The 25105-nt window shown below is 45.1% G+C and overlaps 1 protein-coding gene across 10 annotated transcripts in view; it reads right to left on the bottom strand.

Annotated features, from left to right (window-relative positions):
• Nucleotides 1–25105, bottom strand: part of SHANK2 (SH3 and multiple ankyrin repeat domains 2) — a 412049-nt gene that overhangs the window by 316027 nt on the left and 70917 nt on the right. Inside the window, exon 1 of one of the 10 annotated variants that reach the window (XM_069965181.1) lies at nucleotides 14860–14879. The exons of the other annotated variants lie outside the window; for them this stretch is intronic. The gene's annotated coding sequence lies outside the window, so the exon portion shown is untranslated. Of the gene's footprint in view, nucleotides 1–14859; nucleotides 14880–25105 lie in introns of those variants that run through there. 10 annotated transcript variants of the gene reach the window in all.

The following is a 25105-nucleotide window of genomic DNA, read 5'->3' as shown; positions in this document are numbered from 1 at the left end:
AAGATTTTGCATTGCTCGGTCCCAAACTATGAGGACCATTGGGACTAGGCACCTTAACTCCATAGGGAGGTGGCCACTGGCAGCCACAGCAAGCTGGGGGCTGGGAGTACTCAAAGCGTAGCAGTTGTTTCAGGAAACTTTACAGGATACATGGTCTTGTGTATGTACAAGAGGACTAGCTCTATTTCAGGTTATTATATAGCTTCTATCTGCCATTGATCAACAGGTATCCCATCTGTAGGATTCATCCCTATTTTCCAGTTGTCCAAAGCAAATAAGTATAGCCTAATGTTTATGATGCCTCCCATACAATGCACAGAGATAGAAGGAGGGCGTGTTGCTATTCTATGTCTCTTTACACATCCACAGAAGCAGAAACAGGATGGAGGACATTATAGAGCAGTACTGAGCAGTCTAAGCTGGCAATCAAGGAAATATGTTTAAAATCTATTTGCTTCTGGCTATCTTTAAATACTGCCCCTTCCATCTCCCTCCTCAACCCTATCCATAGATTATGTACATATACCTGATCCCTCAGTGAGTTGTTAGGAACTTGATCTGTTTTTGAGAGTAAGGCTATGTTCATAAACAGTCTTTGTAAAAACAATGGCCATCATTATGAAATGATGCCCGTTATTTGGACTCAAAATTAAGCTTGTCCTAAAAGACGTTGGTCAAACGGCCATAAAGAGAGGTTTTGTGAACATAGCGAGCGGGGAATGAGGAGCAAGCGAGCACTGATCTGACTGGTTGGCACCCACTTGCTCCAGCTCATCGCCCAGTGTAATAGGGGCTTTAGTTTTCCAATTATTTCCCAATAAAGGAAACTAGCTTGAAAGATATGAACCCTGCCAAGCTGTTCAGGCTTATCAGAACCTAAAGAAACCTAAACAGCAGTAACCAGGTCACAATGTAAGATTAGAAACCACTGACTACACTCGTATATTTAATAAAGAAAAGAAGCAGATTACACAGTGCAATAAGCAAAGTAGGGCAAAGGTGCAAAAAACATTCATGAGACCAGCACAAAACTCAACATGCCCCATTTTAATGGTAAGCCGAATGAACTCTACTTTGTATATGCACCATATTAATGCAGTATTCTCTTTATAGAATGTAATATCGCTTTGTTATACCATAACATTGTGGAGATCTGACCTCTGTATCGATCTGACCTCCCCGGTTCCAGCGCCAGGTCCCGGATTGCGCCGCCTTGTTCTCCCGTCCGGCTGCCTGGTTTGAGCTGCGGCTTGAGACGTGACGTCTCAAGGCAGCTCAGCCATTCAGTGGTCGTAGCAGGATGCCACCTCAGCCGCTAAATGGCTGAGCTGCCTTGAGAAGTCGCGTCTCAAGCCGCAGCTCAAACCAGGAAGCGGCAGCGGGGCGGGGCGGCGTGATCCGTGGCCCAGTGCTGGAACTGGGAGGTAAGTGAACGGCGGTGTCTATATCCAACCCCTTCCTGGCCATACAGTAAAAATACCCCTAACCCAGAGTACCCCTTTAAGAAACTGGAAAACACCATTACGGCCATAGCTGTATCCATGTTTCCAAGACTCCCTAGGGCTGAATCTAAATTCATCAGCCACTGATAATCAAATGCAGAGGGTTCGGTTGAACCCGAGCAAGCATGAGGTTCACTCATCTCTAATAAAGCATTAAAAATAACCTTTCATGCTGTCTGAACTACAAGTCAATGGGGTGGTCCCTGTTGGCTTGTCCCTGCCTTGACTGATCTCCTCCTGTTTGGTTATAGTAAGAGATCTATCAATCAATTCTAGCAAGGCCGGCATAATGGTCCAGGGTCCGCCACAATGACTCATGGTTCAGGCAGCATGAAAGCAATGATAGGTTCCTTTTAAAATAAAAAAAAAGATGCAATGTGCCAAACTCCAACCTAAATGGGTGACCACTAGTGATGTGCGAACTTGCCGATGGTGTGGGTTCGGATGGGTTCATCTGAACCCAAACCTTCAGCAAGTTTTGTTCATGAATGGCAACTAGGGATGGTCTGAACCTGACGAGGTTCGGGTTCGTATGAACACATGGATACAGCGGGAGTAACGCCTGGAAAACTGGGATACAGCCTATGGCTATGGCTGTATCCCAGTTTTCCAGGCAGTCCTCCCGCTGGATCCGCCCGCTCCACGGAGCGAGCAGACAGCGGGAATCATTACCGAGGGTTTGGGTTCGTACGAGCCCGAAACGAACTCGGTTCGGACCATCCCTACTGGCAACCATTTTGGCAGAGCAGGTGACTCTCTTTTATGGGCAGAAAGTCATGTTTTTAAGTTAAACAACCTTGAAAACAAAAGTTGAAAGTTTCAGACAACATATTCCCTATGCTTCATGAAGACCGCTATCCAGTTCAGGCATAAGCAAGGCCCACCACTGAATAAGATGCCTCAGAACTTCACCTGCTTCATGAAGACCGCTATCCAGTTCAGGCATCAGCAAGGCCCACCACTGAATAAGATGCCTCAGAACTCTACCTGATAAACTACGACTCCAGGTTTAACTATTATGGAAATATCCCAGAAAACTTTGACATGTTATTCTGGCAAAGCAGCACGGACCATGGGCTGCTGCCACAAAGTACACAACTATGAAGCCAATAGGGAAATTATTCCTGTATGGGAAGACATCTTGGTCCCTTGGATGCAATGAGGCTATGTTTGCACACAGATAACAGTGTCCTGCTGGCTCTGGATGAACATTTATATAAAACAAGAGCAGTAAATCATCTTGTGGAAAGAGAAAATCAATAAGCTTTTTATGGTATCGAAGATTACAATATATACAGGGATAAACATGCGTTCGGGATGTGTGATTTCACTGATGAGGTGATCATTATTATTATTATTATTATTACAGTTTTCATAGCATAGTCAATGCGTCTTATTATAAAAGCCAGAATCAATGATGTTCTGGCAGCTGGGACCCTCCCCATGACATTCATTCTATCTGAATTACATGATATACAAGTTCATAAAAGCTGGGGTTGACATCACCATTGTTTTTCTCATTGTTCATAGAACAATAAACTAAAATAATGTCAGAAAGACACCATTGACTATAACTGGGTTTCTGTTATGGTGACTGTATTTTATTGGATAATATAGCGCTACACAGAATGTTGTCCTGGATTTATAGTTCATATATGCTCACAATATATCTAAAATGCAAAAGGTCTTGATGAAAGATTTGTGTCTACAGCCCCTATGCAGATCTTTGCATCTCCATGGTAACAGACAACAAACTCTACGTAGTCTGATACTATAAATCTTAATTAGACATGAGTAAAGCGGGCTTCGTTAGGTATCATAAAAGGCTGAATGATTGGTATTTGAATCCTGCTCCATTGAAAAGATGGATACAGCCAGAAGACCACCTTGAAAACATGGATACAGCAATACGCTATAGGCTGCATCCATGTTTTCCAAGCGTTTCTAAGGCTGTATCTTCCTTCTAAACAGAGCGCGCACACATCAATATTCAAAATATGATCTTTAAGCTTTGTACGAACCCTAATAAAGCCCAATTCGCTCATTTCTAATCTTAATGCTTAAATTTGCTCTCTACTTTTTGATAACCTACTATATATAACAGGGTATATGAAAAGACTTGCTTTCTTTCCAGAAACACTACCAGATAAAAGTGGTGTCCTTTCTACTCACTAAAATACTTAAAAAGTTCTAATCAGTCTGGTTTTCAGTGTTAAGGTGGCTGATGAAGCTAAATGCAGCCCTAGGGAGTCCTGGATACATGGATACAGCCTACGGTTGTATCCATGTTTTCCATGACTCCCTAGGGCTGCATCCAATTCGTGAGGCACCTTAATTCAAATCTTCAGACTTGAGTCGTGCTAATCTCTACTATAGAACGTGTCTCCTGCAACAAGATGAAGAAAGAAGTAAGCTGAGAAGCCGAAACCTTCTCCCAACTCTCTCTAGTGATTGTTGAGGGCAAGGCAAAAGTTTTTTAAAGTGACAGTAACGCTTTAAAGTCTTGTGCACTCCACTGCTGCGTGCACACGATTTTTTGACGTGGATTTAAAAGATGGGAATTTGAAATGTACATCAAGAACTGTTGACATTGATGTGGAGACTGTCACGTAGAGACTGTCACTTACTGCTGGAGTGTTCTTTAATATAAAGAGATCTTGTAGATCAGACGCCATCCAGGAAGATTCAGGTAAAACCTACGAGGGGTAATTTTATAAATAAAATCTATACCATGGCAATCACCGCATCATTCAGGTTTTTACAATATGAGGGATTAGGAGAACTTGTTCTGCTGGTGAAAGGATACAGAGCTGAAAATTCCCAATTTTGTTTCCCCTTTTGTGAGTAAGTGTATAGGAGGCGAGGCGGAGGAGACAGGTACATGAATCGCTACCTGATTGCTGAGAAAGTGAAATCCTACTTAATGACGCCGGCGGTGATTGGCCTTTGTCAGACCATTTGATCACTCCTTCCGCACTTGAAAGGCGACTAAGCAATGATTCATGTGCCCATCAATGTTCCCTATGGGCCATAACACAATCAACTATTAGCCACTCAAAGCTTTCATATACAACCTGCTCTATAATGAGTATGTATCTAAGAGGAGCTGTCTAAGGGAACCTACATCAACATGTACTATGGGGACAAAAGTATGGGGCTCTCACTCAAAGAATCCAGGTGTTTCATTCATTTATTCATATCAATGTAGCGTGCCTTTGCAAACACTTGTGTAAGAGTGGGTCATTCTATGGAGAATAGTAAGGTAATAAGTCAGTTCTTGAAATGTCTTCCTTCCTAGATATTCCACCATCATCTGCTAGCGGTACGACTATGAAGTGGAGGCATTTAGGAACCACAACAAGATCATGTAAACTTGTTGTGGAGATTTACAGTGCACTGAAGTTGACAACACTCTGCAGACTCAACAGTTGCACAGACCCCACCTCATCTGGCATTAAAGTCCCTGTGCCCGCCAGAAACTTTAAGCTAGGGCTGGACGATATGGCCAAAAATAAAAATCACAATTTTTCTAATAATTTATGGACAATTCTGAACTTAAATCACAACTTTTTTTTTTGCTAATGATGAGGGGTGTAGTAGTAGTAGTAGTAGTAGTAGTAGTAGTAGAGGTATAGTAGGTGAGGGGTGTAGTGGCAGATGAGAGTACTAGTAGTAGTGAGGTAGAGGTATAGTAGATGAGGGGTGTAGTGGTAGGTGAGGGTAGTAGTAGTAGAGGTATAGTAGATGAGGGGTGTAGTGGTAGATAGATGAGGGCAGTAGTAGTAGTAGTAGAGGTGTAGTAGATAAGGGGTGTTGTAGTAGATGAGAAGTGTAGCGGTAGATGAGGGTAATAGTAGAGGTATAGATGAGGGGTGTTGTAGTAGATGAGGGGTGTAGTGATAGATGACGGTAGTAGTAGTAGTAGAAGAATTATAGTAGATAAGGGGTGTTGTAGTAGAAGAGAAGTATAGCGGTAGATGAGGGTAGTAGTAGAGGTATAGTAGATGAGGGGTGTTGTAGTAGACGAGGGGTGTAGTAATAGATGAGGGTAGTACTGGTAGTGGAGGTATAGAAGATTAGGGGTGTTGTAGTAGATGAGAAGTGTAGCGGTAGATGAGGGTAGTAGAAGAGGTATAGTAGATAAGGGGTGTAGTAATAGATTAGGGGAGTAGCAGTAGTAGTAGTAGTAGTAGTAGAGGTATTATATATAATTATAGAGAAATTGTATAATTATATATATATATATATATATATATATATATATATAGCGCTAACAGATTCTGCAGCACAGCATGTAGTAGTAGATGAAGTTAGTAGTAGTAGTAGAGGTATTGTAGATGAGCAGTGTAGTAGATGAGGGAAGTAGCAGTAATGGGAGTAGTAATAGCAGTAGTTGTAGTAGTAGTAGTAGTAGAGGTATTGTAGATGAGCGGTCTAGTAGTGGATGAGAAGGGTAGTAGTAATAGTATTCTAGATGAATGGTGTAATAGTAGATTATGGGAGTAGAAGTGATGGGAGTAGGAGTAGTGTGCTGCTCATATTTCTGCAGTCTCATCTCCTCACCCGCTACTACAATATGGTGCGGATTCTACCTGCCCAAATCTGCAGCTACATTTTTTTTTAGCAATTCTGCAATGAATGTAGCCCTCCAGTACCCACCAATTCACATGTATACTGGAGATATCACACTAATACAGACTCAGCGGTAAGCCTCTCTGGCTAGTTCTGTGCATCACCTGAGAGATCTGCGCGTTTCATTACTTAGCCTTTTTATTACACGCTTAATGGAATCGTCAGTGACAATATTGTCTCAGCGCCTGTGAAAGGAACGCGCCTTATTAAATAATACAGTACTGCCGGAGTAAACGCGCTTCGGTCAATCGGGTTAATGTCCAGCTGTGACTGTCATACAAAATATCTCATTTAGCGTAGACTACAGCATAACTATTCATCACATACAATCAAAAAAAAAAATTTCTTCCTCGGTCACCCACCTGAAACTACAGCCGCCAGAGACAAAAGGTAAGATCAGACCGAGCGCAGAGAAATCTTTACTGACTGCACAAAGTCAGCGCTCGGCTGCAACCTGAAAGGCAAGAAAATCCTCCCGGCTGAAGATCTGATATATTACACGGTAAATGAACCGAAAAAATATTAAAAGGCCAGGTTAAGGAATAGGCAAACTTCCCAGTGCAACAAGTGAAGCATGAGTAGGCTTATACTGTGTGGCACATAGACACGGGTCAGATAACAGGAGAAGAATTTGACCAGGATTGTCCAAGACGGCCATATATAAGGTGTATGGGAGTCACTGGTCTCCATATGTACAGAGATATCCTGAAGTGTAGCACGACTTTCCTGTTGCACTAAAGTGACTGCAGGCTCTCAGGCGGTCCTGCTGTGCCGCCATGAGTCTCCATCACAACCTGCCAACCTGCTGAAACCCTTGTGGCTGCTGCAACAATGTCTTACCGAAACCTGACCACCCGAGGTCACACCTTGAAAAATACTTAGGATTAAAGCCCCCGGCATGAAGGTGGCAAAGACAGTACTCCCAACTCCTGTCACTGCTCCTATCTCTCCCCGCTCCTGTCACCCGTTCCCATCTCCTGCACTCCTGTCACTGCTCCTGTCTCTCGCCACTCCTGTCACCTGCTCCCATTTCCCCAGATCCTGTCACCTGCTCCCGTCTCTCGCCACTCCTGTCTCTCCCCCGCTCCTGTCCCCTCTCCCATCTCCCCGGTTCCTGTCACCGTTCCTGTCTCTCCCCACTCCTGTCACCCACTCCCATTTCCCCGGCTCCTGTCACCTGCTCCCGTCTCTTACCACTCCTGTCACCTCTCCCATCTCTCCTGTCCAGTCACCGCTCCTGTCACCCGCTGCAATTTCCCCGGCTACTGTCACCTGCTCCCGTCTCTCACCACTCCTCTCTCTCCCCCGCTCCTGTCACGTCTCCCATCACCGTTCCTGTCACCGCTCCTATGTCTCCTCGCTCCTGTCACCCGCTCCAATCTGTCCCCACTCCTCTCTCTCTGATTCTGTCTCTACCCACTCCTGTCAGCCGCCCACTCCGCCCGGACAACACCAGCACCTCCCAACCCAGAGCATCCAAATTGATGCATTCAACAGACATCCACTGTCCAGTGTTTTTCATGCAGCAAACAAAATCATGCTCCTTGAAAAACACTGGACATGTGAATGAGGCCTAAGTCCTTCCAGAATGCAGTGCTATCTTTGTATCTATCTGCTGTCTGAATGTATCACTATGATGCACAAAGGAAGGAGAATTGCTCTGCCAATTGTCCCTGTTGCCCTCTGGTCTGCTCTGTACTAGAGATGAGGATAACTTGAGAATGCTCAGGTCTGAATGTGCAGTATTTGATTAACGATGGCTAAAGAAGTTGGATGCAGCCCTAGGGAGTCCTGGAAAACATGGATGCAGTCTATAGAATATGTCTGTATAAATGTTTTTTCACACTCCCTAGAGCTGCATCTGGCATCTTCAGCCATCAGTATTCAAATGTATGATTGGACTAAAGTTCGTCTCTACTCTGTACTAGTCCAAGGTTAGGTCTAAGTGCTGCCAGTCACTCTATCCCCCAGTCAGTCCATCTCTAGTGGGTGCAGTCTCAGATAATGGCTCCCAACACCACAACACACTACAACACCCTGCCCCCTATGTCAGTGCTCATACCAGCAACACTGGCAGGATCTGAAAGTGCTGCCATGTATAGCAGCCCACTGGTCACACAAGGGCAAAACATTGGCACAATAATGACAGCCACAGGGACAACCACACAGTGGCAGCATTGAAGAAACATCAAAGAGAACATCAGGAAATATAAGGGAAGACATGCCCCAAGCGTTACCCCCTCCCTTCCCAGTGTTGGTTATAGGAGAGATGGTATACAGAAGTATAGAAAGGTACAGTAGAGGGTTCATACACCTCTATGGAAGCTGTATTATCACTACATAAAATAGAGTGTTGTGGTAGTATGTCACTTTGTACATGCCTATGTGTTGGTACCAGCAGGAGGCCCTAAGCGGATGGATATACAGCATTGTTGGAAAAGATTTAGAAATAGTTTTTTATTCAGCTAAATGACTTATATTTAGAGAAATGCAGTTGTTTTCTTTCAGAAACAGCACCACTCTTGTCCTCAGTTTGTGTGAGGTATTGCAGCTCAGTTCCATTGAGGTGAATGAAGCCAAGTTGAAATACTATACAAACTCTGGACTATGGAAGCAGCTATGCTTTTTGCAATCCTGGATAACCCTAATACGGCTATGTGACCTAACACACTCATTGCTAGATACATTTCAGAAAACTCACGTGCCTGACTTCTGCATTTCTAATGGGGAACAGCGTAGATAGGGAGAGATCGCCATCCAGACCCTTCTACAATCAGACTGTGTATAAAAGCTGCCTGGAGCCCTGACTGGCACACAATGCCCGTGTCTTATAGCACAGATTAATGTATGCCTCAGTGAACAAAGGCTTGATTTATGTTTCCAGCAAGACAGATAAGATAAATGAACAGGTAAGGCGTATAAACAAACCCTTAGGATCACATGGTGCCATGTCACGCAGTGGGCATGTTTACCAGGGCATACTGCAGAGGGACAGTATAAACTACACCTGTCATGTGACATCAGAAAGACATGTGCCCCCATATAGTAATAATGCCCCCTGGGCCTCATATACTAATAATTTCTCCCTTTATAGTAATAATGGCCCCTACTGTGCCCCCATATAGTAATAATGTGATCTTGTACCCCCATACAGTAATAATGGCCCCTACTGTGCCCCCATATAGTAATAATGTGCTTGTGTGCACCATTTAGTAATAATGGCCCCTACTGTGCCCCCATATAGTAATAATGTGATCTTGTACCCCCATACAGTAATAATGGCCCCTACTGTGCCCCCATATAGTAATAATGTGATCTTGTACCCCCATACAGTAATAATGGCCCCTACTGTGCCCCCATATAGTAATAATGTGATCTTGTACCCCCATACAGTAATAATGGCCCCTGCTGTGCCCCCATATATTAATAATGTGAACCTGTGCCCCCATACAGTAGTAATGGCCATTGTGCCTTCATATAGCAATAATGTCCTGTGTGTCTCCATATAATAAAAATGTCCCCTGTACCCCTCATATAGTATTGATGTCCCCCTATGCCCCCATATAGTAATAATGTACCCCTGTGCCTCCATATAGTAATAATGTACAAAATACTGTATACCTCATGGGTCACTAACATGGTGCTTAGTATTCAGAGGTCCTGTATAAACCATCCAGCCTTAGTGCATTTACACAGAAGGATTTATCTGACAGATTTTGGAAGCCAAAGCCAGGAATGGATTTGAAAAGAGTATAGATCCCAGTCTTTCCTTTATGACCTGATCTCTGTTTATACTCTGTTCCTGGCTTTGGCTTCAAAGATCTGTCAGATAAATCTGTCTGTGTAAATGCACCATTAGGGTCCATTTACACAGAAAGATTATCTGACAGATTATCTGCCAAAGATTTGAAGCCAAAGCCAGGAACAGACTATAAACAAAGATCAGGTCATAAAGGAAAGCCTGAGATTTCTCCTCTTTTCAAATCCATTTCTGGCTTTGGCTTTAAATCTTTGGCAGATAATCTGTCAGATAATCTTTCTGTGTAAATGGACCCTTATGCCGCATGGTACCCAGTATGTTTAGCAGGCCATTCTGCAAAAAAACAGGGTAAACGGCAGGAGTCCAACTGTGGCTCTCCAGCTGTTTACATCATGCCTGGACAGCCAAAGCTTTAGTTGTCCAAGCATGAAGGGAATTGTAGTTTTGCAACAGCTGGCCCCATCTCCATTGGGTATGTTTAAATGTTTGGGATATGGGTGGAAACTCAAAGTTTGGGAGAATATACAGACCCTATGTAGATATGAAATCCGGGGACCCTGGCCCTGTAAGACCACCGCATGTCTTACGCTATATGCTATAGTATAAAATTAGGGAATTAGTATATTATTAGGTTTGAGCACTGCCTGCAATGTACCAAGTACAAAGAAGATGACAAGCATTGGACTCCATATGTCTATAAATGTAACACAAGAGCCACATCTAAAGCTCTGCAAATGGGGACACTCCCTGTATAAATACAGAGCGACGTGTGGGAACGCAAACAACCTTACCAATATCATATTATAAGGATATATTAATACAATCACTTTATTGCGCCATTTGGTGGGGAACATACATATGCATGCAGTGAAGTGAATGGAAGCATTGTCACGTCGGGGGTTGTAGAGTCCTGTTTCTTCTGATAAGCCGAAGGCTCATTTTTAATAAGGTCAAAATATTGCAACACCTCTTATTGAACTCTGTAATGCATGTATTATGTCCTGCGTGCTCCTGGTGTGCAGCTTCTCTGCATGCCGTAGATCGTCCAGGTGGTCCATTGAAGAGAATGGAGGTCTGCTGCCTCCGCTCCAATAACACAGAGCAACAGACAGCAGACCGCCTCTGTTATGATCATTTTGATTCATGTCTTCTGATCGTTGCGTTTTAACAAGATCTTTTACACCAAACGATTTTCGGCTGGAATGGCCGGTAATTGGCCGAATATGTCCGATAATCGTTTGGTGTAATAGGGCCTTTTGCAAGTCGTGCATGTCCTCCACTGCTCCATTTATCAGGGGAACGTTGGACTCGGATATCACTGGCAGGTCCCATACCAAATGAATGGGCATCTGGAACCCACTATTCCAGCCCTCTGCTCCACTACTCCATATAACAGGAGACTAAACCCACACATGTAAATTTTGTAGGAAATTGTGAATAACTTATATCCAGTGGGCAGTCCTACTCACCGATTAGAAGCCTAACCAAAGGATTTTGTATACAGAGATACCTGTCAACCATGTATGTAAAATTAACTATTCATATGTTGCTGACCATGGTGAGATAAAACAGTCCTTCCAGACTTGTTATATTATCTATTTAGTCTCCTACCCCCAGTTCTGAGCTGCTGCTTTCTGCTAAAGACACAACAATCTGTGTGTGAGCTTTTCTCTCTATCTCTCCCTCCTCCCCCTCCCTTCTGAGGTGGCTGATATAAGCAAATCCCTATTTGCAACTTTGTAGCAATTCATGTAATGCCGCGAGGGATAATAACAGTGAGTTCATCAGCAACCTGACCTCAGATTAACCCTGCCGGCATTACAAAGAAGATTTACAAATTTACAGATAAAGCCAGTCAGGGACTTGTTTACATCAGCCGTCCCAGAAGGGAGGGGGGAGGAGGGGGAGACAGAGAGAAAAGCTCACACACAGATTTTTGTGTCTTGAGCAGAAAACTGGAGGAAGAAGACTGAATAAATAATAACAAGTATGGAAGGGATTTAGTCTCACCATGGGCAGCAAAGTTATGTTTGAGTGGTATGCCCCTTTAAATATAGAAAGAGCAGGGATGTAAATAAATAATATAAGTTCATACTAAACTATATCATATATGTACACTAAAACACGGCAACTTCATCTCACATTTTCCTCCATTAAAGGGTCGCTATCATTTAGACAAACTACAGAGGTTTGTATCGGTCGGGGTCTGGGTACTGAGACCCCCGCAGATTGTTAGAATGAGGGGGCAGGTTTCTGTGACAGCACGCGCTCTGCCCCTTCATCTCCGTCTCACTTCTAAAGTAGCGGTGGACGGAATTATAATGGAGCCCTATGAAACTTATTATAATTCTGTCCACCGCTACTTTAGCAGTGAGAGCGGAGATGAAGGAGCAGAGTACAGCGCACGTCTGCCTCTTCATTATATCAATTGGCGGGGGTGTTAGCACCCGGACCCTGACCCTGACTGATACAAACCTCTGACATGTTGCTATTACATGTCATAAGTTTGTTTAAATAGGTACCCTTTAAGTGGATCATAATCCAACACATTGGAGCCCATCTCCTAAAAACAGTCGGCTTCTCCTGGCTGTATCTAACAGTGTGGGGGTCGGAGGGGGTCTCAGTAATCAACAAATCAAAACTCTTCACATCTGTGCGATATGTCAAAAGTATTTTTAACCCCTTCACATCAGCCATATGGCTATATACGTTCCTGCTGCACATACCCTGTATATAAATGTTCCTAGACCCGGGCATAATGACAAGCATTAACCCCTTTAAACACCACAATGCACAGCAATCGCAGCGTTTAAGTTAGTCAGTGAGAGGACAAAAACCTGTCACTGACTGATTGGGACTGTGCTGCAGGGACCCGATCATTTGTACCGGCAGGCTGGGCTCCGTCCTTTCGGATCTTCGATCTGTACATAGAGTTTGTGCTCAGGCAGACTCTATGTACAGATCGCCGATAATACTGATGAATGGTATGCTATGGCATAGCATTCATCAGTATATTCAATCAGAGGCTAAGGGACTTATACATGCAATACCAAAAGTGTAAAAATAAAATAAAAAAAAAGGTTTAAAACCTAATAAAATGCTCTAATAAAGATATATAGTACCTCCTTTCCCATTATACAAATAAAAATATAAAAAAAAATAAAAAAATAAACATATTACATATGGTAACGTGCTGAATTATCCGATCTATTAAAATGTAACAATATAAATATAGAGGTGGAAGAATAAAAACGCTATGGCTCTTAGAAGGCGGGGAGGAACATTGTTTCAATTTGAACAGGAAATCTGTGCATCAATGACCTTCGGTCATGAAGGGGTTAAGCGATATACAAACATTTTAAAAGGGTTAAGGCCCTATTACACGAAACGAATACGGCCGATAATCGGCCTGTGTAATAGAACACAACGATCAGCCGACACGAACGATGTCGACTGATCGTTGCTGTTGTTTGTCTTTCAACATGTTGAAAGACAATCGACTGTGATAAAAGCGATCTGCTGCCGTCGCCCAGCGGAATAGGAGCGGCAGCAGCAGTCTGCCGCTATCCTCTATGAGCTGCCCAGACGATCTAGCGATCACCCGGGCAGCCCCCCTGAACTTACCTGCTCGCTGCTGACGTGGGTAATAGCCGCTGCAGCGAGCGAGAAACGAGGAGCAAACAAGCGCTGAGAGGGCTTGTTCGCTCCTCTAGTCACCACGTGGAATAGGGGCTTTAAAAAAAACCATGGCCGCTTTCTTCTAGATGCAGAGCCACTCTTGTCCTCAATTTGGGTGTAGTATTGCAGCTTCCATTGAAGTAAATGAAGTCAAGTTGTAAAACCACATACAACCTGAGTACTGGTGTTGAGCTGTTTGGGGAGATATGCTCAGTTATTCTTCTTCTGTTAAAGAGGTTATCCAGGGCTACAAAAACATGGCTACTTTCTTCCAGAGACTCTGTATCTCTGTGTCTTTTTCTGCTCAGTTCCATTGAAGTGAATGGAGCTTAATTGCAAACCGCACCTGAACTGGAGACAAGAGGCATGTTGTCTCTGAAAGAAAGTGGCCATGTTTTTGTAACACTGGATAACCCCTTTAAGTGCTGCCTACAGATGAGACTCCATGTTTAACATGACAGATTTCCTTCCAACCACAAAGTCACGTCTAGGAAATGCAGTTAGAGTATTAAAGGGTTATCAAGGAGTTCCATTGAAGTAAATGGAGTCAAGTTGTAATAACACACACAACCGGAGGACAAGGGTGGTGCTGTTTGTGAAAGAAAGCATGAGAACGAGTGCAAATAAAATGTATAAGCAGGACAATGCAAGTTCCTTCCAAGGGGTTAGTCAGGTGTAAAAATAAAACATGGCCTTCTTCCTTACCTCTCCTGTCCTCAGTTTGGATGTGGATTTTGCAGTTCAGTTCCATTAAAGTGAACAGAGCTGAATTATAATACCAGATACAACCTGAGGACATAGGGGTGGTGCTGTTTTTACAAGAAAGTAGCTGTGCTTTTTCAAATAATAGATAGAAGGCGGACTATCAAATATGCTATATTATAAGTTCCGTAACCAGAAATGATGCAAAACTGAACTTGACCTGTGAATTATCTATAGATGACATGAAACACCTACCTGCAACTTTGTTTTCCAATCAAACTTTCATAAATGGTTGTAAAATTTTAAGAATTTGTTGATTACCGGAATAGTACTACTTATAGTACTTAACGGGACGACAGGATGTCAAACACAAAGTAACACTGAAAGCTCCACTAAAAGAGGTAAAACAAATGGCAAACATGTAGACAACACAAGTAAATATTGGTAAAACTGAACCATATGCTGCACAGGGAGATGTGGCACAGGCGCAGGAGTACTACAAAGCCCAGCATGCTGACACCTGTGGCTCTAGAACAGCTGGAACCATAAGATCAGTGACATGTATGCAACGTCAGCCGTACTCACCGGAGAGGATGGGATCTGATACCTGAGTCCTGTCGGGCACATGAGCGCAAAACAACTCACAAAGCCAATAATGTTCCTGCCAAAAAGAAGCCTCTCCCCCTGTCAGATGTGTGTGCTGCCACCGGTGACATGCCTGCCGCCTGTAACTACCTCCGGCTGCTCACTACCCATCCCCTCCCTGTTAACCTCTCCATGGCCACAAGGGAGATGAGAGCAGGAACATAAGGGACATGATAGGAGGGAGTGCTACTTGTATAGTACTCAGGTCCTGACCCCAGGAGCTGCGGCCTATGAAGTAATATATTCTCTATAAAATGACACTTTAAAAAGCTATGTACAAGGGCTAGCTATACACATAGCAGCACATGAAACCCCTATGGCTCCATATTACATAGCTGTATGCAAATAGGCTCTCAACCTGTAGGAAGAAAACTATCTCTCTAGCGCCGCCTATAGGGAAGTCAAGGCCTGATCCATAGAAGAACTTCAAAACATGAATGAGGTTAATCATCTACAAATAGCTGCTTTGAAGATCAGGGAAAGGTGCTGGCTGGCTATATAACTTAATATATATGTGTATAATGCAGCTTCAGGAGGGATGTCGCTTCTCATTGAGGGGATCCAGCAGTGTATAGAGTCTTACAAGCAATGCTTCATGGGAAATGTATGCAAATTAACTTTACACCACAAGAGAGAAATGTATCTCTTTGGTGCCACCTATAGGTGACTACCCGGTAAGTCACTGCCTGACACATTAAACAGCTTTAGGTATCTGTGCAATCACTTACATGCTGCCTGAACCAGTGTCTGGCTGTCCGTGACTTGATAGATCTGTCCTTACACCCAAACATGTACACATACACTAGTAGCATGGGGAGGAGATCCCAAGGATTCCCCCCCTCCCTTCCAGGTTATACATTGCTTTCAAAAAGTTATATTACTTTGTAATATAACTTTATTAATATAAATGTATACTTTAAATATATACTTCCGTTGAGTGGCAGCAGTAAGGAGCGATACTGCCCCCTCTGCTGCCACCGACGTTTGTGACGCCCTGCAGTTCCGGATCCTCTGCTCTGATCTAGAACTGCAGCACTGCACTATATAGGGCAGCAACCCCCCCTTACATGTACTGTGTACTAACATGTACCTCGGGGGGTGTATATATATGGTATAAAGTGATATCAATCAACGACTGTCATACAGATCTTTTTCTTTCAAATCAACTAGTTTCAGAAAGTTATATATATTTGTAATTTACTTCTTTTTAAAAATTTCCAGCCTTTCAGTACTTATTAGCTGGTGTATGTCCTGCAGGAAGTGGTGTATTCTTTGCAGTCTGATACAGTGCACTCTGCTGCCACCTCTGTCCATGTCAGGAACTGTCCAGAGCAGGAGAGATTTTCTATGGGGATTTTCTGCTGCTCTGGACAGTTCCTGACATGGACAGAGGTGGCAGCAGAGAGCCCTGACTGGAAAGGATACACCACTTCCTGCAGGACATACAGCAGCTGATAAGTACTGTAAGACTGGATATTGTTAAATAGAAGTAAATTACTAATTTATATAACTTTGTGAAACCAGTTGATATGAAAAATAAATAAATAAAAAAGATTTATTAATAAAAAGGAGTACAGCACAGTTAAGATTACAAAGTAATACAACTTTATTAAAGCAATGCATTAGCAACCCCTTTAGGTATATTTAATATAGCCCTCAGCTGCAAAACACTGCAGGTATCCACTGTAAAAAAAAAAAAATATTGATTTCAAGGAGAGTCCTGTAATCCTGTCTTTAATCCCTTAAACATGAGGCATCTTACATGGGCGGCTGTAACACACGGACGCAGTCCTGACGACACTGCTGGAAACAGAGAGAACGCTGAGCCGGGGAATTAACCCTTTAGGTGCTCACCAGCCCAACCGCAATGACTGATGTGGATGAAATTACTATAGAGTATAGATATACATACATGCAGAGTCCTCCATGAACTCTCCCTTTATGGGTGGTGTATATATGGAGGCCTGAAATATGCATTAACCCTTTGGTCACAGATGTCAAACTCATGGCCCTCCACCTGTTACAAAACTACAATCCCCATTTGCAATGGCTGAAGGGCTGTGAGTCTGACATCCCCTCCTTAGGTCTGGTCTGTAGCGCTGTACAGTTAAGCTAATGTAAGGTCTAGTTCACACTTTGCATTTCTGGTTATAATGGGTACATTGTATGAGCAGTATGCAGCACTACAACCCTCAGCAGAGTTACTGCATCTGGTTATACCGTACACGTTCTTACACCGGCCTCGATCAATGAATATCGACATACCGTCCTCACGGGGGGCCATTAATAGATGATAACAACTTTATCTGCCAGATAGTGATGTATTTGCACAGTTGGTCAATAACACCAAGAAAACAGGGACAAGTATTTTGGGACCGTTCTTGGTAATAGGATAAATCCGTCGTCGTTGGGACACGGACTTATAAAAATGCTAGAAAGCTGCAGCAAACTATACCAACTATATATATATATATATATATATATATATATATATATATATATAGTGTACTGTGTGCCGTCATAACAGTGAGTAATGTACAGAATATATGTATAAAGCAGCTCCCGCTGGCTCCCTGCCCATCACCCTACCATATAATTATTACCTACCTCCGGGGTACATCTGTACTAACCTGTATTTATGGGGAAAAACAATCCTCCTACTGATACACAATGCCCCATTCTCCAACATGGCTGTCAGGATCCAGGAGAAACACCATAAAACCTCCAAGACTTCCTGCAACGCAACAAACCTCATGGGAACATTCGCAACGATGGCACCTTAGGAATGTGACAACTTCAGCATCATGTCACTTTACTGAGGCTCATTTAACTATATATATATATATATATATATATATAGTCCTGCTCATGTACCTCTGTATATACAGTGGGGAAAATGAGTAGGCGGTACGCTGACGATTTTGCAATTTTTCCCACCTATGAAGAATGGAGAGGTGTGTAATTTTTACTGTAGGTATACTTCACCTGTGAGAGAAAATCACATTCTATGATTTTATTGTATGAAATAAAGTATTTGATCAACGACCAACCACCAAGAATTCTGGCTCTCACAGACTTGTTAGTTTCTCTATAAGAAGCTCCTCCTACTCTGAACTCATTACCTGTATGAATTGCACCTGTATAAAACACCTGTCCACTCACTCACTCAATCACACTCCAACCTCTCCACCATGGCCGAGACCAAAGAGCGGCCTAAGGACACCAGGGGGAAAAAAATGTAGACATGAACTAGGCTGGGATGGGCTACAGGACAATAGGCAAACAACAGAAATTGTTGATGCAATTATTGGAAAATGGAAGAAACACAAGATGACTGAAAGTCATGAAAGATTACTGTTAGTGACACACTACACCGTCCTGAATTAAAATCCTGCATGGCACAAGAGGTCCCCCTGCTCAGACCAGCACAAGTCCAGGCCCATTTGAAGTTCACCAATGACCAACTGGACGATCCAAAGGAGGCATGGGAAAAACTCAAGTGATCAGATGAGACCAAACAGGAAACAGGACGACTGCAGTATATTAGAGGGAGGATGGATGGAGCCATGTACTGCAAGATTTTGGCCAACAAAATCCTTCAGTAAGAGCATTGAAGATGGGTCATGGCTGGGTCTTCCTGCATGACAATGACCCGAAACACACAGCCAGGGCAACTAAGGATCGGCTCAGTAAGAAGCACTTCAAGGTCCTGGAGTGTCCTAGTCAGTCTACAGACCTGAACCCAATATAAAATCTTTGGAGGAGCTAAAACTCAGTGTTGTCCCCCAAAACCTGAAAGATCTAGAGAAGATGTGTATGGAGAAGGGACACAATCCCTGCTGCAGCGTCTGCAAACCTGGTCAAGAACTACAGAACACGTCCGACCTCTGTAACTGCAAACAAAGGTTTCTTGAATAAATATGAACTCCTGTTTTATTATTGTATCAATTCCTTATTTCATGTAATACAATACAAATAATTATTTATAAATCATACAATGTGCTTTTTTTATATTGTGTCTGACAGTTAAAGTTGTCTACCATATACTGCCCCAGTAGTATATAGCCCCCCTGTTGCTCCCTCGTTAAGTATATAGCCCCCCTGTGCGCTCCCCCTGTAGTATATAGCCCCCTGTGTGCTCTCCCCCTGTAGTATATAGCCCCTGTGTGCTCTCCCCCTCCCATATAGCCCCCCTGTATTATATAGCCCCCCTGTAGTATATAGCCCCATGTGTGCTCTCCCCCTGTAGTATATAGCCCCCCTGTGTGCTCTCCCCCTCCCATATAGCCCCCTTGTAGTATAAAGCCCGTGTGCTCTCCCCCTCCCATATAGCCCCCCTGTAGTATATAGCCCCCTTGTGTGCTCTCCCCCTGTAGTAGATAGCCCCCTGTGCGCTCTCCCCCAGTAGTATATAGCCCCCCCTCGTGCTCTCCCCCTCCCATATAGCCCCCCTGTATTATATACCCCCTGTGTGCTTACCCCTTGTAGTATATAGCCTTCCTGTGCGCTCTCCCCCAGTAGTATATAGCCCCCCTATGTGCTCTCCCCCTGTAGTATATAGCCCCCCTGTGCTCCCCCCTCCCATATAGCCCCCCTGTATTATATAGCCCCTCTGTGCTCTCCCCCTCCCATATAGCTCCCCTGTATTACATAGCCCCCCCTGTGTGCTCTACCCCTCCCATATAGCCCCCTGTGTGCTCTCCCCCTGTAGTATATAGCCCCCCTGTGTGCTCTCCCCCTATAGATGGCCCCCTTGTACATGTCACCTGGACAAAAAAAAAAACTAACCACAACTCACCTAGCACCTCACTCCCCCGCTGCGGCTGTCTCTGGGGACGTCACGGGGATTCTCTGCTGGGGAACGCGTATCTGCTGGGGAGCGCGTATCAGCCGGGGGCCGGGTCGACACTGCCCCCAGCCCCACAGGCGTACTGAAATCTAAGGACAGAACACCTATGGGGTGGGAGGCAGTGCGGTAGGGAGCGGGACACATGGGGGCCATCCCAGTACAGCAGGACATTATTGTCCCGCCTGATACGGGCGGTTGGGAGGTCTGGGGTCCGGACAGCTGGCCTCTGCGGTCCGGGTTCGGACCGCAGTCCGCCAGTTGAGGACCCCTGGTATATAGTATCCTACTCACTGGCTCGGCATATATTATTCTACTTATAGACTCATTTGTTAATTATCAAGTTAGTCGATCACATCAGCCCCTGGGAGTCATTGATCCCAGTGTAAATAAAAATTGTGATAGAAGTTTGCTCCCCACTTATTAGCCAAAGTCTATGAGTATAAATGATACATGATGTAAACAATTCAATAGAGTTATTATGATGATTATGTATAAAAAAAATGACAGATATAACAAGGTACTATAAAACATCAAATATATGATTAAATGTCTCTTCCTTAATCTATTTATGGTCTCCTCTCTATCACCTCTATATTATACATACTAGATTATGTAATAGAAATCATTAGTGTTCCCTATTCCTGTAATGACATCCCTAGGATTACTGGGTAATAGACAATCTGTGTAGGATCGCTGAGGGTCTCTGCAGACCACAATGTAATCAGCCCCATGATTAACGCCGCTCACTGAGCTTCAAGCTGCGGATAAATACTAGTCAAAGGTGTTTCCATGGCAGTGACAAAGACCCCCGGACCCTGTGTGCACCCCCTACCACCGACACCTCGGCTGAGACAACAGAGAACAGCTGGAGAAGAGTTATCATAATATAGAAGACGTTGCAAATATGGCTGCCACCTCCCCCAACCCAGTATACAGAAGACATTGCTAATACTGCCCCTACATATATACAGAAGACATGGCAAATACTGCTGCCCCCCCCCCCCCCCAAACCCAGTATAGAGAAGACATTGCTAATACTGCCCCTACATATATACAGAAGACATGGCAAATACTGCCCCCACATATATATATAGAAGACATGGTAAATACTGCTGCCCGCTCCTCCGACATGGTATACAGATGACATTACAAATACTGGCCCCGGTATAGAGAAGACACTACAAATTCTGCCCCGGGATACAGAGGACATTGCAAATACTGCCCCCTGTGTAAAGAAGACATTACAAATAAACTGAAGCCCCTCACTATGATGCCAAGGCTCGCAGCATTCAAGCCCTAGATCAAGACGAAATACAGGGAGTAGGGGGGCTTAGCATGTCCTATGTGCAGGAGAGAGATGAAGAAAGTCTGGCTGTATACCTGCAAGCCGAGCCAGTCTGCTGCAGAAGATGAAATACTGTTCCTGAAAGGTAAATCAAGGCTTCTATCTCTCACCAACCACAGAATTCTGAGCAGCTGTCCCCGTATATGGCAGAGTACATATTGTAGACAGGACTGTAGAGTACTCTCCCCTTACTTCTTCCATTACCCCCTTAGCCGCAGCACTCATACCATGGTGGTCTAGGACCTGCAGCCATACTATATATGCAGAAATTCAGTCATAAATTGGTGAGAATCTGATGTAACATAATCACCATGCAGGGATCATTCTACAATACCCCTGTCCCTGTAATGTTAATGAGAGATTAAAAATATGGTAACATGCTGTAAAAGCATAACATAAAAATACAAGGCGTCACATCTGGCCCCTGCAGGCAAGTGTGATTCCCTCTAATAACCTGCCTGATTAGCTGTGGCACTACAAGCACCAGCAGGGCACCCTGGATCCTGCAGCTAATGAGCCGCCCCTCCCCCGCACGGCACAGAGGATATAATAGATGTATATTATGGTACAGAGCGGACTGGGCATTGATTAATGGTGTCGCTAATGAGGGGAAAATGAACAAAATCTACCAGGATCGATAATCAAATGTCACCCTCTATTGACTTATCTGATCTGTAAAAGGAGACATAGGAAACTGACAGGTACATGTGGGGCCACCTGAGGGTGAAAGTGTGCGCTGACCAGGGTCCCAAATGAGTAGAAGTGAAATACTGGGGACAGCAGCCCTACGGAGTCAGTGTAAGACTATATCTAGAGCGTGGTGGGAGGTCTTAGCACTGATCGAAACTTTTGACACATCTTCAGCCAAGTGACAATGTGTAAGAAGAATTCTCATTAGGCAACATGTCTCCAGAGCCTAGGGCATGACACCAACAACACACAGAGCAGGGACTCCTGTCACTTTGACAGGACCCCTGCTCATATATAGTAATCTGCTATGCACTATACATCTATACATCACTAGTGTTGAGCGGACCAAACTGTTCAGGTCTGACAACACTCCGGACCTAAACACTTCACATTTGACAGTTGAATGCCGCCCTAGGGAATCATGAAAAACATGGATACGGCGAGCCGCTGAGGAGAATGGCCGCAGAGTGAGGGAGCTCCTCAACCGCACGGCTACATTACAGGGACCCAGACCTGCCTTACCAGATCCAACACCCCCAGCATATGTGGAGGGGCAAGAGAGGGACCCCCAGACAACGGCCGCCTCCAGCGGGACCGGATTCCGGGGCTCTATCGGCGTCCCCGTACCTCACACGGGGCGCCGCGGCAAACACGCTGTTGCCGCGGCCATCTTCTCCCGCCGCTCCGGAGGGCCGGGAGTCATCTGTGTGCTGGGGGCCTGGTGATCCACTCCCGCCCGCCGGCCTGTCCGCCGATCCGCAGCCGCGGGCTCTGTGTGCCCGGACCCTGGAGCTGAGCCTCTTCACAGACTCCTCGGTGCAGCCTGAGCAGGCCGCGGCGCCATCTTGTCCTCTGGAGCGCGCCTCCGGCCTCGTGGGTGAGTTAACCCCTTCCCTGCGGCCTGCCAGCAACCAGACATTGTCCCTGCCTCATCCCACCTCTGGCACTCTCTGCCCTGGTGCTCTAGACCCCATCATCCTCCATCCCCTTCCAGTGACCCTACAGCCAAATCTCACGGGCTCTTAAAGGGCCAGCAGCGCATTTCTGCATACATGATGGCGACCTCAAAACCGCCAAAAAAGGACAAAACTAAGGCTGGTAGTAGCAACCAAGATGCCACCCTGCCCAGAACCTCTCAATCTGTTGCCCGATCTGGGGTCCCACGTAATCCTGGGGGCAGACACTCTGACTCGGACTCTGAAGCTTCCCTACTAGGGCCTTCCTCCCCCCAGGGTGTTCGGGATATGCTTTCGCAATTGCCTACAAAGAGTGACCTGCTAACCCTTATCACTGAAGTGAAAGATGCGTTCAGGGTTGAAATCGCTGCGGTCCGGAAGGACATCCAACATATTGCACTAAGGGTTGAGACCTTGGAGGATGACCATGACTCTACTCGGGCATACATTTCCAGCCTGCACTCCACTGTCTCCTCTCAAGCTTCTGCCTTGGATGATATGCAGCGCCACATTGAGGATCTCGACAACAGAGGCAGGCGCAACAACATCAGAGTCAGGGGTCTTCCAGAGGCGACACAGGACAATGACCTAGAATCTACCCTAGAAGGCCTCTTCAATATGCTTCTGGGCGAGCCATCTACCCACAAAATTAAATTTGATAGAGCCCACCGGGCCCTACGACCCAGGAACTCTTCCGGTCCACCTAGAGATGTCATCTGCTGCTTGCATGACTATACCTTGAAGGAAAGCATCATGGCCAAAGCCCGTTCCCTCAGAGAGCTGGATTTCTATGGTGCCCAAATACAGCTCTTCCCGGATCTCTCCTGGATTACCCTCCAAAAGCGACGGCTGCTGAGGCCTCTGCTGACTACCCTCAAGGACCATGATGCTTCCTACAGATGGAACTTTCCGTTTGGCCTTACTGCAAGACGGGATGGACGCTCTGCTGTTCTCCGAAGTCTAGCTGACTTGCCTATATTTTGTGACACCTTGGACCTTCCAGTCCCCAAAATCTCTGACTGGACGGTGGCTCCCCCACCCCCTCCCCCGCCATACATCTGGCACTCGGCTAGCCAGAAGAGGCGCCGTCCCAGAACCGAGAGTTCCCGCTCTCCCCCTGGTCCTACTGGTTGAGGGAGGGCCCCCCCCCCCTCCAGGTTCTGTTATAGTGATTTATATTGTTGCTGATATTCTGGGTCCCTTCTTTCTGCTACTTATTTGTTTTATGTAGCTGTGTGGTTTTATTTGGCCCTCCTCTTCGGAGTGTTCTGATGTTTTCTGTTCCCCTCAGGTGGCGCCCTCCTCCCCCGTGGGGCTGCCAGTTGACAGCCATGGTGCTGTTTTGCCATTTTTTTCTGCCTCGTAGCAGGCCGCTTAGGCTTGTTCTTTGGGCCATGTGCCCTTCCTTTTCTTGGTTTTTTGTTTCTGTTTTTTGTTGTTTTTATGTGTCTATGTGTTTTCCCTCTTGTTCCCCCCCCCCCTTTTTTTTCCTTTACCCTCTAGGATTCCACGTTGGCCGATGCTGCTCTGGAAACTGATCCCTTCCATTCCTTGGGACAGGGTGAGTACCCCCATCATCGTTAATGTCCTCTTATCCCTCCCTAATGGCTAAGTGCATATCTCTCAATGTCAAGGTCCTAAATTCTAACACCAAAAGACGTCTTCTCCTGAGGGAACTTCGCAACCTGCATGCGGATGTTGCCTTCCTTCAGGAGACGCACTTTGATCAGGAGGCATCTTTTAGGTTCGCCCGCCATTCTTATCCCACGGTTGCTTCGGCCTCTAGAGGCAATAAGACGGCGGGAGTAGCTATCCTATTCTCTCACAGGTGCCCCGTACAGATTTCCTCCTCCTATGCTGACCCAGGAGGGAGATTTGTTATTGTGGACGGCACCCTACAAGGCCACCAATTTATTTTCTGCAACGTTTATGCCCCTAACCGTTCCCAGATACCCTTCCTCCGTAGGGTTCTCAATCGATTGGCGAAATACCCTCCGGCTCCACGGATCCTTGGAGGGGATTTCAATTTGCCGTTCTCTGAGATGATGGATAGGCACTCAGTAGACGGCCGGCCTACCCCTACGGAACAGACTAAACTATCAGCAGAATTCCGCAGGCTCATACGTGCTCATAAGCTGTATGACCTTTGGCGGCTTGACCACCCTACGGAGCGGGGGTATACTTTCTTTTCCCATCCCCACAAACTTCACTCTCGCATTGATTACCTCTTTGGCAACATTCCTACTGTACGACTGTTGCAGAGTGCGACCATTGACCCCATTTCCTGGTCTGATCATGGCCCCGTGATAGTTCACCTTAAGGCCATTCTCTCCCCTACGTGACACT

The sequence above is a fragment of the Dendropsophus ebraccatus genome, chromosome 4, assembly GCF_027789765.1.
Source record: "Dendropsophus ebraccatus isolate aDenEbr1 chromosome 4, aDenEbr1.pat, whole genome shotgun sequence".
NCBI lineage: Eukaryota > Metazoa > Chordata > Amphibia > Anura > Hylidae > Dendropsophus > Dendropsophus ebraccatus.
Note: the sequence above shows the minus strand (reverse complement) of the source record. Positions and strands in the feature narration are given on the sequence as shown.